This window comes from Hibiscus syriacus, unplaced genomic scaffold, assembly GCF_006381635.1.
Source record: "Hibiscus syriacus cultivar Baekdansim isolate YM2019G1 unplaced genomic scaffold, ASM638163v2 tig00005406_pilon, whole genome shotgun sequence".
Classification (NCBI taxonomy): Eukaryota; Viridiplantae; Streptophyta; class Magnoliopsida; order Malvales; family Malvaceae; genus Hibiscus; species Hibiscus syriacus.
In genome coordinates this window covers 5,945,664-5,961,627 of record NW_024062056.1, presented here as the reverse complement: position 1 = coordinate 5,961,627, position 15,964 = coordinate 5,945,664, and the positions used below count along the sequence as shown (strand labels likewise).

Here is a 15,964-nt window from a genome sequence, read left to right as displayed (position 1 = left end):
AAAAATATTATTTTCACATTTTTAAAATTTTGGAAAATAATATTTAATGGTTTAATTCCATGTTTATTTTGAACTGTTTGATTAAAGTGATTGAATTATAATTTTTGGAAATTACAAGGGTAAAAAGGTAAAGTGGAAAATTAATTTGTTCATCTTTGACTATTGAAAGATGATAAGGCTGATATTTATCTGATTTGGATGATGATAAGGATAAGTATCTAAGTTTTATGGTAATTATGAAGTTATATTAAGGGTATATTGCTATTTTCTCAAGTTAATTATTTAAATAATGTTTTTAAAAGATGATAAGCATGGTATGAATCTAAAATATCATGCTAAATGTTCATCTTCTCCAGCATCTTCATGCGAGAAAGCTTGAAGGTAAGAAAATATTTTATTTTTAATTTTAAGCTAATTCCTTTGGAATTGGAGTTATGTCGTGAGATAAGAAAGTGATCTAAGCGAAAAACGCTATCATTTGGTACCAATATTTCTTCTATTCTTGCTGGATTTCAAAGATCCCAAATCTAAGGGTTTGTGTTCATATAAGGGATCATGAAATTGATGATAAATCTTGATGATTTAGAGGTTGTAGATTCATTTTCAAGCTTGGTTGATGGTTATAACATGTTCAATCTTCCTAGAATTAATTCTTCAAAATTCGGCCAAATCATAAGTTGGAGAAATTTGTGTTTTTATGAGAGTTAATTAAGGATTTGATTGTAGAAATGTTATAAGGTTGATTGAAAGTTATTTCATGCTTGAATCGAATCAAAATCGAGCAAAATCATGGAAAACCTAGTTTTGATCTTTAAACCATTAGGCCTTCCTCTTAAAGGATGAGAAAAAATTATGGAAAAATTATATAAGGTCTGGATTTGATGTAGAAAGTATTCTACAGGCCTTAAAAAAAATTGAAGACCATTTTGTAATTTTCAAAAAGTTAAGGGATCAATTCATAATTTTAGAAAAAGTTGTGAATGGTTGTATAACTGTCTAATAGTTGATGTACTACACTGGAAAATACTTTTTTGGAATTGAAATGAGTGTTAGATGTGAAATATGACTATTTTGGAAGTTTGAAAAAATTGGTGATTTAAGTACAACATTCACATAGTTGGGGTACTTAAATGTAATTATGCCTTTGTAAAAGAATTTGAATGGTAATAATTTCAATGTTGGAATTTTTGGTATTAAGAAGCTAAGTGATTAAATGGTGAAGGATCATTTTGTGTAAATTGAAAAAGTTGTTTTCCAATGTTAAAAGGAATTATTAAGAGATAAGTATTTTGATAGATAATGATTTCCAAGTATATTATGGAGTTATTTTGGGATATGTTTATGTTAGTACAATACTAACATATTTATCATTATAAATTTGTGAATTATACAGATTATGATTGATTTGCGATTGAAGCAAGTCAAGTGGGTTTATTGTGGACAATAGTGAGGCACAAATATTTGGAAATTATAAAGTATCAAGGTGAGTGCAATACATGCATGACATTATACATGGATGTTGTATACATCATTAGGAAGACTTGCGATAAGTCGACCTTGTTTATATCAGCATGATAAATGTCATTTTTATAACTTTGACATGACATTGAAATGTCACGGTATAAAATCAGAATGCATTGATTATGAAAAATATGATATTTTACTATGAATGATTTTGGGTATAAACTGCCCCATTGTTAAATTATGATAATATACTTTGCCATGGATGAATCAAATAAAATTGAGTATATGCCGAAGTATGTTATTGTGGATCAGTGGTATTAATGGCATGCCATAGAGTTTAGCAGCTGTAGAAATAAGTAGTACTATAGTGTCAAATAAGATACATAATACACGTCAGGTGGGTAAAACCCGACCTTAGCACTACGGTGCATCATTAGGTGAGCGATGCTCGACCTTAGCACTTCGGTGCAATATTTGACTCCTATTCCGAGTTCCTCATACAATGCTTTAGGTTATGGTTTATTGCTTAATAAATGGTAAGCCTGTAAATAAACTTATGAGCTTATGGAATAATGGCAAGTATATTGGTAAAATAAGCTTATAAGCTTATGGGATAAATCGTAAGAAATTTTTATATCATTTTGATCATGGTAAAATATTGGATAGGCATGTAAAATGATCTTATGGCATTTGTTTTTGACTTTTAAATTCATGCATGAATTGTATTGCACTATTTATTATTTTAAATTGTCTCACTAAGTATATACTTAGCGTGTGATGATGTTCATGTGTAGGTAAAAAGCTAGTAGTGGAATAAAGACTTTAAAGCGACATCAATCATCAAGGAGTATATTTCAATATCAGTAAGACATCCTAAGATGTAATGTTGACTTAGATAGTGGCATGTAATTAATAATGTTCAAATTTTTTTGTTGAACAAATTTGGAAACAAAATGGTAATTTTATGAGTTTTATATATTTTGCTGAAATTACTATAGCAGTTACTGTAGCAATACTGTAGTAGTACATCGATGCACTGCACAGTGCATCGATACACATTTTTTATTCGAAGTTTTTATGCATCGGTACACGATACTGTTCATAAATATGTATTTTGTCCTAATTTTTTTTATAAAGAATTATAATTCATATGATATGATATTTTTATAATATCATTTACCATTTTAAAGAAAATTAATTTTAAATCACTTTTGAAGTGGAAATGGTTTTAGAAATTCGAGTGACATCTATAATCTGTATAGGTATAATTATACGGGTTATGGGTGTTACAGGTCATGCCCCGAAGTGGGTACTTTCATGGCTTCTCCCTACTTGGGTGCCAAAATTCATCCTTGACTGGTCACATTCTTGCCTTTTTACTATACGCTTGGATATGTGCCCATTTCGAACAAGGTGATCATTTACTTCTCGATGGGTTACCGACAACGTCATGAGGAAGTGTTACAAGTTTTACCCTCTAGTCCTTCTGATCTCTTGGACCATTTGCTCTTAAGATTGTGGAGTGCTTCATTATTCTGACATCACTTATTCATTTTGTCCAATAGAGGTAGAATGAGCCTCACATGCTTCAAGGACCTTTCGCATTTGAGACTGTCCTGTTTGAAAATGTTTTTCTCATTTCTTTTATTTTAGAAATCAAAGAATGAATTTTTTTTGTAAAATATTGCCCCTTAATTCAAGCTCACAATTGAATCAAATCATAAACTTGAGTTCACAGAATATCAAAAGAATTAACATCTCTTTAATATTTCAAAGTCATAGCTCTTTGACAAGTATCAAAATTGATGAGTTGGCTTCAGGTTGGCTTCCTAGTTTCTAAGGTTTCGACCATTGAGACATCATCATTTGTTTATACGCCCGTGTGAACCTTGTGACATTCCCTTCTTTCTCATCTTGGTATATTAAGTGGATGCAGACAAAATGAAGCAACTAGCATATTCAATTGCTAGACTTTATGGAACACTCCCATTTTAATTCTCTGAAATCTTCCATTTGTTCAAGCTTTTTAGACTCCTCTAAGAAAGACAATGCAGAAATATCGATCTAAAAATGAAATTCTCGAGTGCTCGTGTGAAATTGACTATAACTGGTGTTCCTTAACTCCCTTAGTCCATCTATACCGAAACTCCTTATTTAATAAATTTGATTTAATTTTCCATTACTTAGCTAGCTGAATTCAACTTTATTATATATATATATATATATATATATATATATATATATATATATTATAATCTCCTTTATCGGGCTAGCTGAATCATATCCATAAAGCCTGGGCGTTTAACCAATTGCTCTAGAGGGATATCTCAAGCTTTATTGTATACATATATGATTACATTCTGGGTATACAAATTCAATTTCTTAAGCTTGTCAAGAAGAACCTGTTATAGTCTAGGTGTTATTGAAAGTAAGAACATCTCCAATTATTTTCAATCGAGAATAAATGACCTTTTGTGCATTAAAACAATCATTTTTACCCCAATTAAAATAAAGAGATATTAATATTTCGTCTTAAAATTCAACAACGATTCGAGTGAAAACAATAATATCCAATGATGTCCAATCGAGAATAAATGACATCTCATACCTTAAAGCAACCATTTATAAGTCAGACCTAAATGAAAATATATTACTATTCTCAATATCGATTCGAATGTTATTGTTTTAAAAATCTATCGGAAAACACATACAAAAATAAAAAAATAAAAACAAAATAAACAAGTAATTAATTATTTACTTTACCAATATTTAATGAGAATAAGGATATTCAATTATTTAAATATCAGTAGACGAGACCTTAGATTCGATCTAACAGTTTTTTCTCGATGAATTTAATTAAAAGAGCATTGTTATTTTCTCAATCCCCGAATTTTAAAAGTGAAATTGATTTAATTCGTGTCACTAAATGGGATAGACTTTCATTTTAAAATTATCAAAAGGAACTTTCTTATATGTTAAGACAATCACTGTACAACATTATTAAAATGATCGAATATTACCCTTAGTCAATTTATTTTGATTCGAGTCAAGTGATGTTTATGAGGGTATCACGCGAAATTAATTAGGACTAAAATGAACTAATAGGCAAACAACATGCAAAAATTAAAATAAAAGTAGGACTAAAACATAAATAATCAAACAATCATGCTAAAATTAAAACAAAATAAAATATACAAGTGACTAAAATAAACAGTTTCAATACTAAATGCTAAAATTACAAGGAATGAAAAATAAATAAAACACGGGCTAAATTAAAATTTTACGGCCGTATTAAAATAAATAAAAACATATATTCGGATTTGAAGTACAAACATGTAAAAATACAGGGGTTATTTCGCAAATTTTCCAAATTTTAGCCTAAAATTTACTATTTTACAAACATGTAAACATATATTCGGGTTAGAAGTACAAACATGTAAAATTTTTGCAAATTACTAAATTGGTCCCTAACTATTTTTTTAAAAATTAAATAATCACTACACATGATTAAAATGTAAAACAAAACTAACATACATGGGCTAAACAAAATATATCAAAAATAAATATCACGTATAAAATGGGTAAATTATAAAAAATAGTCCTTACAGGTAACTAACATGAAAACCACTCTAAAAATAGACTAAACTGTGATTAAACCAAAATTTTAAAGCATGAATATAAAAGGGTAAATTATGAAAAAGGTCCTCTTCGATGACCTTTCTGTAAAATCACGCGTAAGTTAGGGGGATCTAAGTGCAATTTCCCCTAACTTACTCCATATATACCAATTAAATCCTTTTTTTTCATTTCATCTGAGTTTTCTAAAAAAACCTTCTTTTTTCTCTCTCAGCAAATCGACCGGCCAACTGTCGACCACTCTAATCCTCATTTGGTCGCCGTCCGGCCGAAGCTTTGACCACCACACACGGTGGCCGAAAATCCCAAACTCACCCAAAATGACCCCCGAATCTAGATATATAACCCTAGACACCCCTCCTAGCTGAAAAAACCAATTAAACGTCCCTAAGAACCCCGATAACACCCTTCGACTCCCCGACTCCCTCGCGTTCCGACTGCCGCTAAGACGAACCGGTGACTCATGTAAACTACTCAACTCCCTAGGTTACAATTTTATTAAATGCGAGATGGTTACCTTGCTATTTTTCTTGTTTCGAAACTGTAAACATAAAAAATATATACCTTGCCAAAAACTTTCTACTTTTTTTTTCCTTTTTATTGATTTATTTTGAAAGGAGCCTTTAGCCCTGTTACAGATTTGCTCAGGGCTTTATATGCCCCGATTTACATATTTTGTTTTATTTTTTTGCTTTGTCGTTTTTCTGCTGAAACAAAACGATTGTAAAATGGAAATGATTTGTGATTTTCATGTTGATTTGGTTTGTGGTTGCTTGGTGTATTGATCCTGGATTTTTGACACTTGCAGGGCCTTCAATTGGTGGCAACGACGGTGAATGGGGAGTGGGTAAAACGGTGGCAATAGCTTGCTTGATCTGGACCGTTGGATGGGTCCAGATTCGACGACTGAGATGAGGAGGCGACTGGAGCTAAAGATGGAAAATCCTAACAAGTTTAGGCTTCAAAATGTGTCTTAGGTCAGGTCGAACCGGGGCTAGATCTGTCTCTGGGCTCTGAGTTTTGGGTTATGTAATTGGGCCACGTTTTTTTAGACTTAGGCCTGCAGAAAAAAATGTGTTTATAATAATAATAATAATAATAATAATAATAATAATAATAATAATAATAATAATAATAATGGGACGAAAAATCGAGTGTTGACATGTAAGTATATCCCGATTCAGACTTTAGAAACATTACATTTAAGAGATGCTACCATTGGTTGGATGTTATATTCTCAAATTAAATGTGGCACATTTTATGAACTTGTTTTAAATTTTATGCTACATTTACTTTTTCACAACATCATTTTATTAATGTACTATCTCCTGATGTTGTTTCTTTCCAATTATGTGTACATTATTTTTGCATGTCTATTTCTAAGTTGAATCTTGCTATTGGATTTGTGTCGAATGTCAAGAATCATGATAATCTAATTGCTTTTCTTGAGATACCATAGGACCTTGATGTGAGTTCCGCTTATACGAAACTTATCGGTTTGGTTGATCAACCCTTCAAGGCCCGTACAAATAAAGCTCTCCATATTCATTATTCGACATTGTGTTACATACACCAATCTTTGGCTTATAATTACTGAGGAAGAAACTATTCTTATTCTTCCCTGAGCAAGGTTGAACTTTTCTTTGTATGATGTATGTTAACTGGTAGGAAGGTAAACTTGGGCTTTTGGTTTGCCCGAGCTTTCGAGATCGTTATCCGATCTAACAATCCTCTTATTCTCGGACCTTAAATTACCCATCTTGCTTCTTGTATATATAATTATGATGTTACACAATACACTTATGCATTTTCTATGGATGTCTTAGATGAGCAGTGCTTAGACATGATGGGATTGCTTGTTGGAACCTCTATTGCACCGTATTTCGTTTCTTCTGGCATTATGACCCTTCGAGGAGAAGGATTCTTTATCCATCGGAATGCACCAAAATTGGCACCGAAAGTACCTCGCCTAGATATGCACACAGAAATGGGTAAACTCCATAGCCGTCTCCAAATGATCGAGGCCAATATAACCAAGATCCTCTCTTACCTCCGCCCGAGCACCTCTCTCGGAGGGTGCGACTGAGGTCGTCGTTAAATATGGGGAGTATCTTTATTCCTTCTCTTGTACTTTAATTTTTGTATTGGGACAATAAAATTTAAGTGATGGGGATAGAGAGTTAATTCAAAATTTCCCTTAGTTATTTATATGTTTGGAATTGAGTATGTTTTGGTTGAATATGTTGAAATTTTTTGTTGAACATCCTAAGTCTAGCTGAATATTCTTGAATGCTTTGTGAGTTTTGTTCACGCTTTTATTTGAATTAGGATACATGATAGTGAATGACATTATTAGTATTCTCTTTAACATTTTTTAATATCCCATGAATTTATTTATTTAAATGCAATTGACTCAATGCAAATTTCTTGTGAGATTTGAGCTTAAATGAGCAATTATTACATTTTTTATCATCTGTTTGGTTGAGTGTGCCAAACTTTACATTGATATTCTAGAACTTGTGATTAAATGCATATTAAGATAGCATATTGAACTCAATGCTTTAACATGATAGGGGCACTTAGGATTTACCCACTTCTCTACCCAAGAAAATTTCCTACCCATTCATTCCCCTAGTTAGCCATTTTTGAGCCTTTTCCCTTCTTTGTTTTTACCACATTTTTAAACCCTGAGCCTTCTTATGTATCTCTCTTTTCTGCCGTTGCCAGGACAAGAGAATGATTTACCTGATGTATGTTCATGATCCACAAAAAAATAGGTTCAAACAAAAAAAGAAAATATGTTCGAATAGAGAAAAAATTTAAAAAAAGAGAAAAAAAAAAGGAAAAACCAAGTTTGAAAAAAACTTTTATGGTTCGAACAAAAAAATTGTTTGATGTTTGTTACATTTAGTTGATTACATTACTTACCTTTTTTATTTTGTGGAATTGAACTTATTATATGCATTCCTCTTTTTTTGTTCATAAAACCCATATTTTTGTCTTTTTCCCTACCTTTCCCTAAGCCCCATACAACCCTTTTTAAAGATCCTTTAATTATTGCATCTTGTTCATTTTTAGTGGTGGAAACTTGATTTTTTACAGGCCTATGGTAATATCATGAGTGAATCCTTGTGAGGGTGTTGAGACTTGTTGTATTGAGATTGATAAATTAATGAGATGTCATGATTTTTCTTAACTTTATCATATATGTGCCTTCACTTGGTTTCAATTTGGATAATTGTTGTGAACTTGAATTGGATGGTTTTCTTAGATACAGTGCAAGACGAAGAAAGGTAAACAAAATTTTTAATATGTTTGATTGAAGCATACTTAAGGGCAAGCATTGAATACATGAGGGGAATTTGATGAGTGGTTAGATTTGCATATATTTTATTGATAATTATTCCTCTTTATTCATTTGATGTTATTGATATGGTTTATTTTTGCTTATTTTCATGCAAGATCTTATTTTCTAAAAAAACGTTAAAAGGAGTGACTTTTTTAGTTTTTTTTATTTATTTTTTGGAATCATGAGCATGCCATATGGCATGATTATTTCTGCTGTGCCAGATTATGGCAGTCTAGTCAGCAATAAGTTCTAGAAGGTAGTCCAGTCAACATTATCTAAAAGGGAGACGAGTGAAAATCATTTAGGGATTAAGTTTGAATTTGAAACAAATATTATGGATTTAACTTTTGATTATTTTTAGGATATTTTATTCCAAATATTTCTTTTATCTTTAGGAAGTTTATCTCTTGTAATTTCTCTAAGTTGTAAATACCCCCTTAGGGTGAAACTTGAAAATGTGCATTTTCTTTTTGATTTTATAAAATCCTTTCGAGTTTATATTAAATTTCTTTTTCTTTCTTTTACTTTAGTTTTTTTTACTTTCTTTCAAAAAATGCTAAGTATGATTTCTATCATTCTTAAAAAAACTTTTTATTAGCCAAAGGCCCTCAATTATGTTTGTGAGAATTGAAAAGCAGTTAACATATTTGGATTACGTTCTTGATTTTCTAAACTCTAAATCGACCTTATCTTTAAAATTCTTTACACTTTTATTTTAAAAAGTTTACGTTTTTTTGAATGTTGTTTGGATTTACAGTTTGGGAGGAAGAATCAATTGGTTGTAATTCAGCTTCCTATGAACAAACTTACCGATGGTCTGCTAAGGTGAATCAAGATCGAATTTGACTCTCATTAAGACACCATAATAAGAGCATGGGCTTTTCAGTGCTTAAAGATGTATTGGTACTAACGAAGATATCCATGATTAGTCCAAGTATTTATTGAATTCCAAAGATTGACTTGGGAATATTGGTTTACCGGAGAGAAAAGTAAGTTACATGGGATGAGCCTTGTAGATTGCAACCGACATGTATCCTTAGTAAAATCTCTTTCGATGATCAATTGGAATTTGAGGCTATTTTCAGCTTATTAATTTTCTTTTAAAGATTTAACTTGTTTTATTACTTTTTCATCATCTTTGAAATCTTTTTTTCTTTTGATTTCATCACCCTCCTCTTTTCTTTATTTTTTCCTTTTCAAACAGGATCAAAACAATTCAACATTGGAAGCTCCGCAGTCCCTTCGGGCTGACCCTTCTTCTATTTATTACATTTTATTTCATTTATTTCATTTGAGAATAAGAAATATTTATTTGAGAATTATGACGCTTTTCAAATAAGCTCCTCAATTGGCATCTATTGACCTGCGAATAGAAACAAATTCTGAATGCTTAGCTACGCACTTAGTGCCACACAAATAATGCAACTATACTAAATGCATTCAACAAAGGTGTATGCTAGCAAGTATAGTTCTGAGGCAACCAAAATGCGTCAAGTATAAGCCATAGAAAAATATCAAACACAAGTGAAATAATATGTGTGTGTATGTATATATAGTGGCATTGCCAACTACTAACGAAAGTGCATTGGCACTAGTATTAAAGTGCATTGGCACTAGTATTAAAGTGCATTTGCACTGATATGGAAGTGCATTTGTACTAATACTAAAGTGCCTTAGCACTGATGGGAGTATATCTAGATATCTTATACATATTCATTAGATGATCGTAAAAAATTCAAGTGTCTCGGGTGTCCTTATTGTTTTTCCGAGTATTAAGCAAAGAAATAAGTCTTATCGAATCTTACTTATACTAATCTTACGTTTTGATACAAAATTAATGTTCCACTTGTAAACTTTTAGTAAGGTATCATAATTGTACTTAATCTACCCTTCGAACCCTTAGTCTTTAATAAGGTTTACAACTATTGCTGTCTCTAAAGTATCAGTACTGATTCGTGTAGCATCGGTACTAATTCTCACTATGGTATCAATACTGCTCTGAGTATCGGTACCATTTTGGCTCACTGGAATTTGAAACATTTCTCGGTATTGATGCCCCTATTTGGAGTATCAATACTAACCTATATTCAATGTTCGTAAAAATACCCTAGTATCAATGTCCTTAGTTAGAGTATCGATACCTCACCTTATGGTATCAGTATTGCCCTGAGTACCAATATCAATTTAGGTCACTTGAATTCACAAAAGTCTCCTAGTATTGATGCTAGACATCGAGTATTGATACCTTACTATTAGTACCGATACCTCTAAAATAGGGTATCGATACCAATATATAAAACCCCTTGTTTTTAGCATATCAATTAATAGTGTTGGTTCTGTTCATATAATACCAATGCCTTAAACCTAAAAAACCCTATTTCACACGAGTAAGACCTTTTAAAACACTCCTAAGACAATCCCTAGGTCTATACTTTTTATTTAAATCTAATGTGGGTCTAAAGGATCATAAAAGGTCAATACTTTATGAATGAATAACATCAAATACCCAAGTTCACGTCATAAACCCAAATGCACCCAAATATTTCATAGAATACATACAAGAAAGCAAATTACGTATAATGATCTACAGGTGGTAGATGTGAGTTAAGTGTGTGTTACCTTACTTATAGCTGCTGGGAAAATGTTCACAAGATCACTCAAGCACCAACTTCTCTTTGTTCTTTTCCTTGGATCTTTCTTTAACTTCTCTCACTAACCAAAAGCAATGAGGTGGATTACTAACTTACTTACACACTTGATCTGAGAAGAAACATGTTTTCTAAACCTTAGAAATAAATTGGAAGAACTCTCTAACTTTAAAACACAAAACTCATCTAAAATCCCATCATAGCCACCATGACTATACCTCAAGATTAAAGGCTTAAAGTGAAGATATAGGTGAGTAAAATATGGTTCTTACCTATTCAAGCACAAACTAGGTTAAAGGGATAACAAAGTTCACACCTTGAACAACTTGGAGAGTAAGTAAAAGATGAAAAAGAAGACAAAGAAAAGAGCCTTCCCCAATTGTAACATATACACTATTAGAGGGAATCAACTTTTGTTTCAAACTATGGATAAATTGTTCCCTTGGTTCTTAGTTTGATCCCAATTCAAAATTATCCTTTTTATAATCATTTGGGCCTAAATTTATACCCATTCTGAAGCACACTTAACCCAATTATTTCCCAAAAGTTTACCATAACACTTTAAGCCCAAAAGGTTTACTTAAAGCTACTAACCCATTTTTTTAGGGTGTTATAACTCTCCCCTCCTAAAAAGAATTTCATCCTCAAAATTTAACTAAACTGAATAAGTACGTATACTAAAATTATATAGATTCTTTGGTTTCCCACGTTGTTTCCTCGATGTTATGATCCCTATATTGGACATTAACTAACATAATACTCTTATTTCTCAACTCCTTGGCCTATCGAGAAAAAAATCCTTAATGTTTTAATGTAGGAAATATCATGAATCACTGCAATATGTTCTAGCAGGATGACATGATATGGGTCAAAATGATGTCTCCTAAGCATGGACACATGAAATATGTTGTGGATACGTTCCATCTCAGGCGGTAGATCAAAACGGTAAGCTACGAGACAAACTCTCTCGAGAAATTCATAGGGTTCAATGAAGCGTGGGGGATAATTTTCCTTGAAATGAATAACTTTTCTCCAAGGTGATACCTTAAAAAACACTTTGTCGCCCATGGTGAACTCTATGTCTTTTTTGCTTTAGATTTAGATAAGACATCTACATATGAAACGTTTCTCTTAACCGAACTTGAATCAAGTAGAACTTTTTTTGTCTCTCGGATCAAATTCTATAACTAACTTCCTCTCGCTGAGCTCCGTCTAGCATAAGAGAGTCCTACATTTCCACCCATACAACGCTTTATAAGGATCCATATGAATACTGGATTTGATAACTGTTATTATACGAAAACTTGAACAACAAAAGAGTGTCATCCCAATTACCCATGAAATTTATAACGCAATACCAAAACATATTTTCTAAAATCTAGACCACTCTCTCAAAATGTCCATTTGTTTGCGTATAGAAGGCAATACTAAAGTGTAACCACATACTCAAAGCTTAATGAAACACTTTCCGAAACATCGAAATAAAGCACATATATCTATCATAAGTAATCGATGTCGATACTCAATGAAGTCTTAATATTTCCTTAATGTAAAACTAAACTAGCCTTTCTCTGGTGAAATCCATCCACACAAGAACAAAATGAGCAATCTTGGTCTACCAGTCCACTACTACCCAGACTGCATCGTATGTTTGGTGCGCCATTGGTAAGCCAGTTACAAAGTCCATGGTTACTCTATCCCATTTCCATTGTGGTATCTAAATTGGCTGAAGAAAACTTGATGGAACTTGTTGTTACACATTAACTTGTTGGCAAATCAAACACATAAACACAAACTCGAATACATCTCTCTTTATGCTTGACCACCAATACAACTATCAGAGTTCTTGGTACATCTTGTCACCCCTAGGGTTCACTAAGAGTGGACTACAATGAGCCTTACTTAGCATTCTTTCCTTAAATTGGTTATTCAACGACACACGTAATCAATTTTTGAAGTACCAAACATCTCCACCTTTTAACTCAAATCTGGTAACTCACATTGGTGAACTCGTTCTACTCTAGCCATTAAGTATCTATCAGTCCTTTGTAGCTCTTTTATTTCCCTAAATAACTCTAGTTCAACTCGTAACTCCTATAACAGTCCTCTATCTTAGGTCATACTCAATCGTACGAACATTGCTCAAAGGTCTATCATCGACTTGTGACTCAAAGTGTTGACCATTACATTAGCTTTACCAAGATGATAATCAATAACACAATCATAATCCTTTAATAGCTCAACCAAATGACGTTGTATTAGATTCAGTTCCTTGTATGAAAGTAAATTCTTAAGGCTTTTGTGGTCAGTGAAGATATAACACTTCTCTTTGAAGAGGTAGTTCTAAATCTTCAAAGAAAATACCACGACAACGAACTCCAAGTCATGGGTGGGGTAGTTGAACTTATGCAGTTTGAGCTATCGGGATAAATAAGCCACTACTCTCCCTTCTTTTATAAGAACACATCCCAACATATGCAATGAAGCATCGCTGAACATGGTCTAATCGTTACCAGACTATGCTTGAGTCAAAATTGATGCTTGAGTTAAGATCTTTCTCAACTTCTTGAAGTTCCAATGATGCTTTTTATCCCAAACAAAAGGTACATCCTTTTGATAAAGTTTGGTCATAGGGGTGGTGATCATATAGAATTGTTACGTGTGTGGGTGTGCTATAAATTAGTTCACAAACTATGCAAGTATACACATCAAACAATTAATATAGTAGTGAGTGAGTATCATCTCTATAGGGATTGGAGGGAAACTAATTAAAGTGAATACACCTAAAATATAAACAATTAAAGTAAGAAATATTGTAAGAAAATTGTGTGTTGAGAAATGATGCACAAGATAAGACAACGACATACCTCACAAGTGTGAAACTCTCAATAAGGCTAAACGACTAGGTTTATCTTGGAGTCTTATGTCTTGCCTTGCATGAATGTTAATGATTTATAATTTATTTGATGCTCGACAGAGTTTTATAAGCTATCACTAATAAGAAATTAACTTGACAGTGATAATGCTAGAGCAATACCTCTCAACTTGAACCCTAGCAAGTCAAAATCGATTAAGCTCTACTCCTTTTAATAATTGAAAACTTTTTCCTTATCTTAGAGGCGAGTTAGGGTTTTACTTCCTAACTTCACCCTATTATTCACGTATATCTAGGCCTAACTTTCTTGAAATTAATCATCAAACAAATAGAAAGGCTATCTCTCGACAACTCTTACAAATCTAAGTAATAAAACAGTGAACAAAACATGTATATACACTAGAAATGATGCAACATTCATTAAAGTAAAACATATTCATCCAAAATAAACCCAAGTCCACTTAATTTAGTTCACAGTTGGGTGAAAACATTCATAATCATTCGTTTAATACAACCTATTTTCAGAAAAAGATGACGAAAATAACAAGCAAAAAAAAAGGAGGAAGAATACTCCCAAGTCGTGAGCTACCGTGGACTCTCATGAGCCACCCCAACCACTGTCGCTTCTTTCAAAGGCCAATAACCTTTATCGACTTAAAGCTCTAACAATGGAGGCCACCACGATGAAAAATAGAAGAATGAAGAGTGGCCGCCTCTCACTTTTCTCTTTCTTATCTCACACTTTCTATTCTCTTCATAAATATGGTGTCCTTAGTATTATATAGTGGGAACTCCTAGGTCTTTGTGTCCTAATTCTTTGTGCTGCCCTAAGGGAGTATTCCTTTCACGTGTGGGGTACAATTATCAAGGTGTTAAATATGGGTTGTTGAAAATATATTCTTCTTTTGTCTTCTAGTGTGTCCAAAAATAACGTCCACTATGCTGTAGAATAACTGTCCTCTCTAAGTAGTTACCTTAAATCACATGCATGTCACCACACCAAAACAAGCCTTTCTCAAGCAACACCAATTCTCAAATATATAAAATCAAGCAAGCAAATACCACAATATGCAAATAAATGGTCTACATGAAACTATATGTAACTAAATGTGATTTGAGACAACTAATAACCCAAGTAAAAAGGCATGAAATATACCCTTTTTGCAGGATTAACACACCCCAAACTTAAGCTATTTTTTGTCCTCAAGCAATGATCAATAATCAACAAAAGGAATGTTATGGAAAAGTTTAGTCACAAACAATTGTATGATATAAAATTCAACCTTTAGAAACATAGGCTTCAATATGCTAGACGAGTTAAAAGTTCAAGAACTATTCCCTAGGACAAGGTCATTTGCATGTGTGTGCGTGATTGTATCCAATCTATGCTTAACAAAGTTAGAAAAATTGTAGGCAAGTTCTTTATTCTACCTTAGCCTTTATTCAACCTTTAAGCACATGTTTATTTCCATTTTCTTAAAATTTATTTATTTTTTTAAACTACTACAAGGGGAGTTAACCTATCACAACTACCATCCTTAACTCTAGACGAATTGAAGCAAACATTTCGTCACCAAGCTAGTAGGTAGAGTCATCCTGTGACTTCTTTCATTCGCTCATATGCTTTAGCTGCCATTTATTAAATAAGTTTCTAGCCAATGTTATAGGAAAGAGGAGTGTCCTTCTACAGTTATGCCGAAGCATTTATTCTCAATTCAACACATTCAATAAGCAAAAAGGAGCTTAATTTAAGACTTTCAAGCTATCATTTATCATTTAAGTTCATTAACATAAATTCATACTAAGGCATGCAAGAGTTCTTTCATAAAAAATTATAACATTCTTAAGAAAAAAAGTATACAATAGTGTATCAAATTAAGTACAAACAACCAATTCCTAGTGTTGGTTTTATTAATCTCAACAGTCATATATATTCAATCGATCACAACCATAAAAAATTATCATCATTGTGCATCATTCATTTATTCCAAA

General features: G+C 32.3%; 1 pseudogene; it reads left to right on the top strand.

Annotated features, from left to right (window-relative positions):
* The window catches only part of LOC120199263, a 30,158-nt pseudogene extending 22,972 nt beyond the window's left edge, over window positions 1–7,186 (top strand).
* The last annotated feature ends 8,778 nt before the right edge of the window (window positions 7,187–15,964 follow it).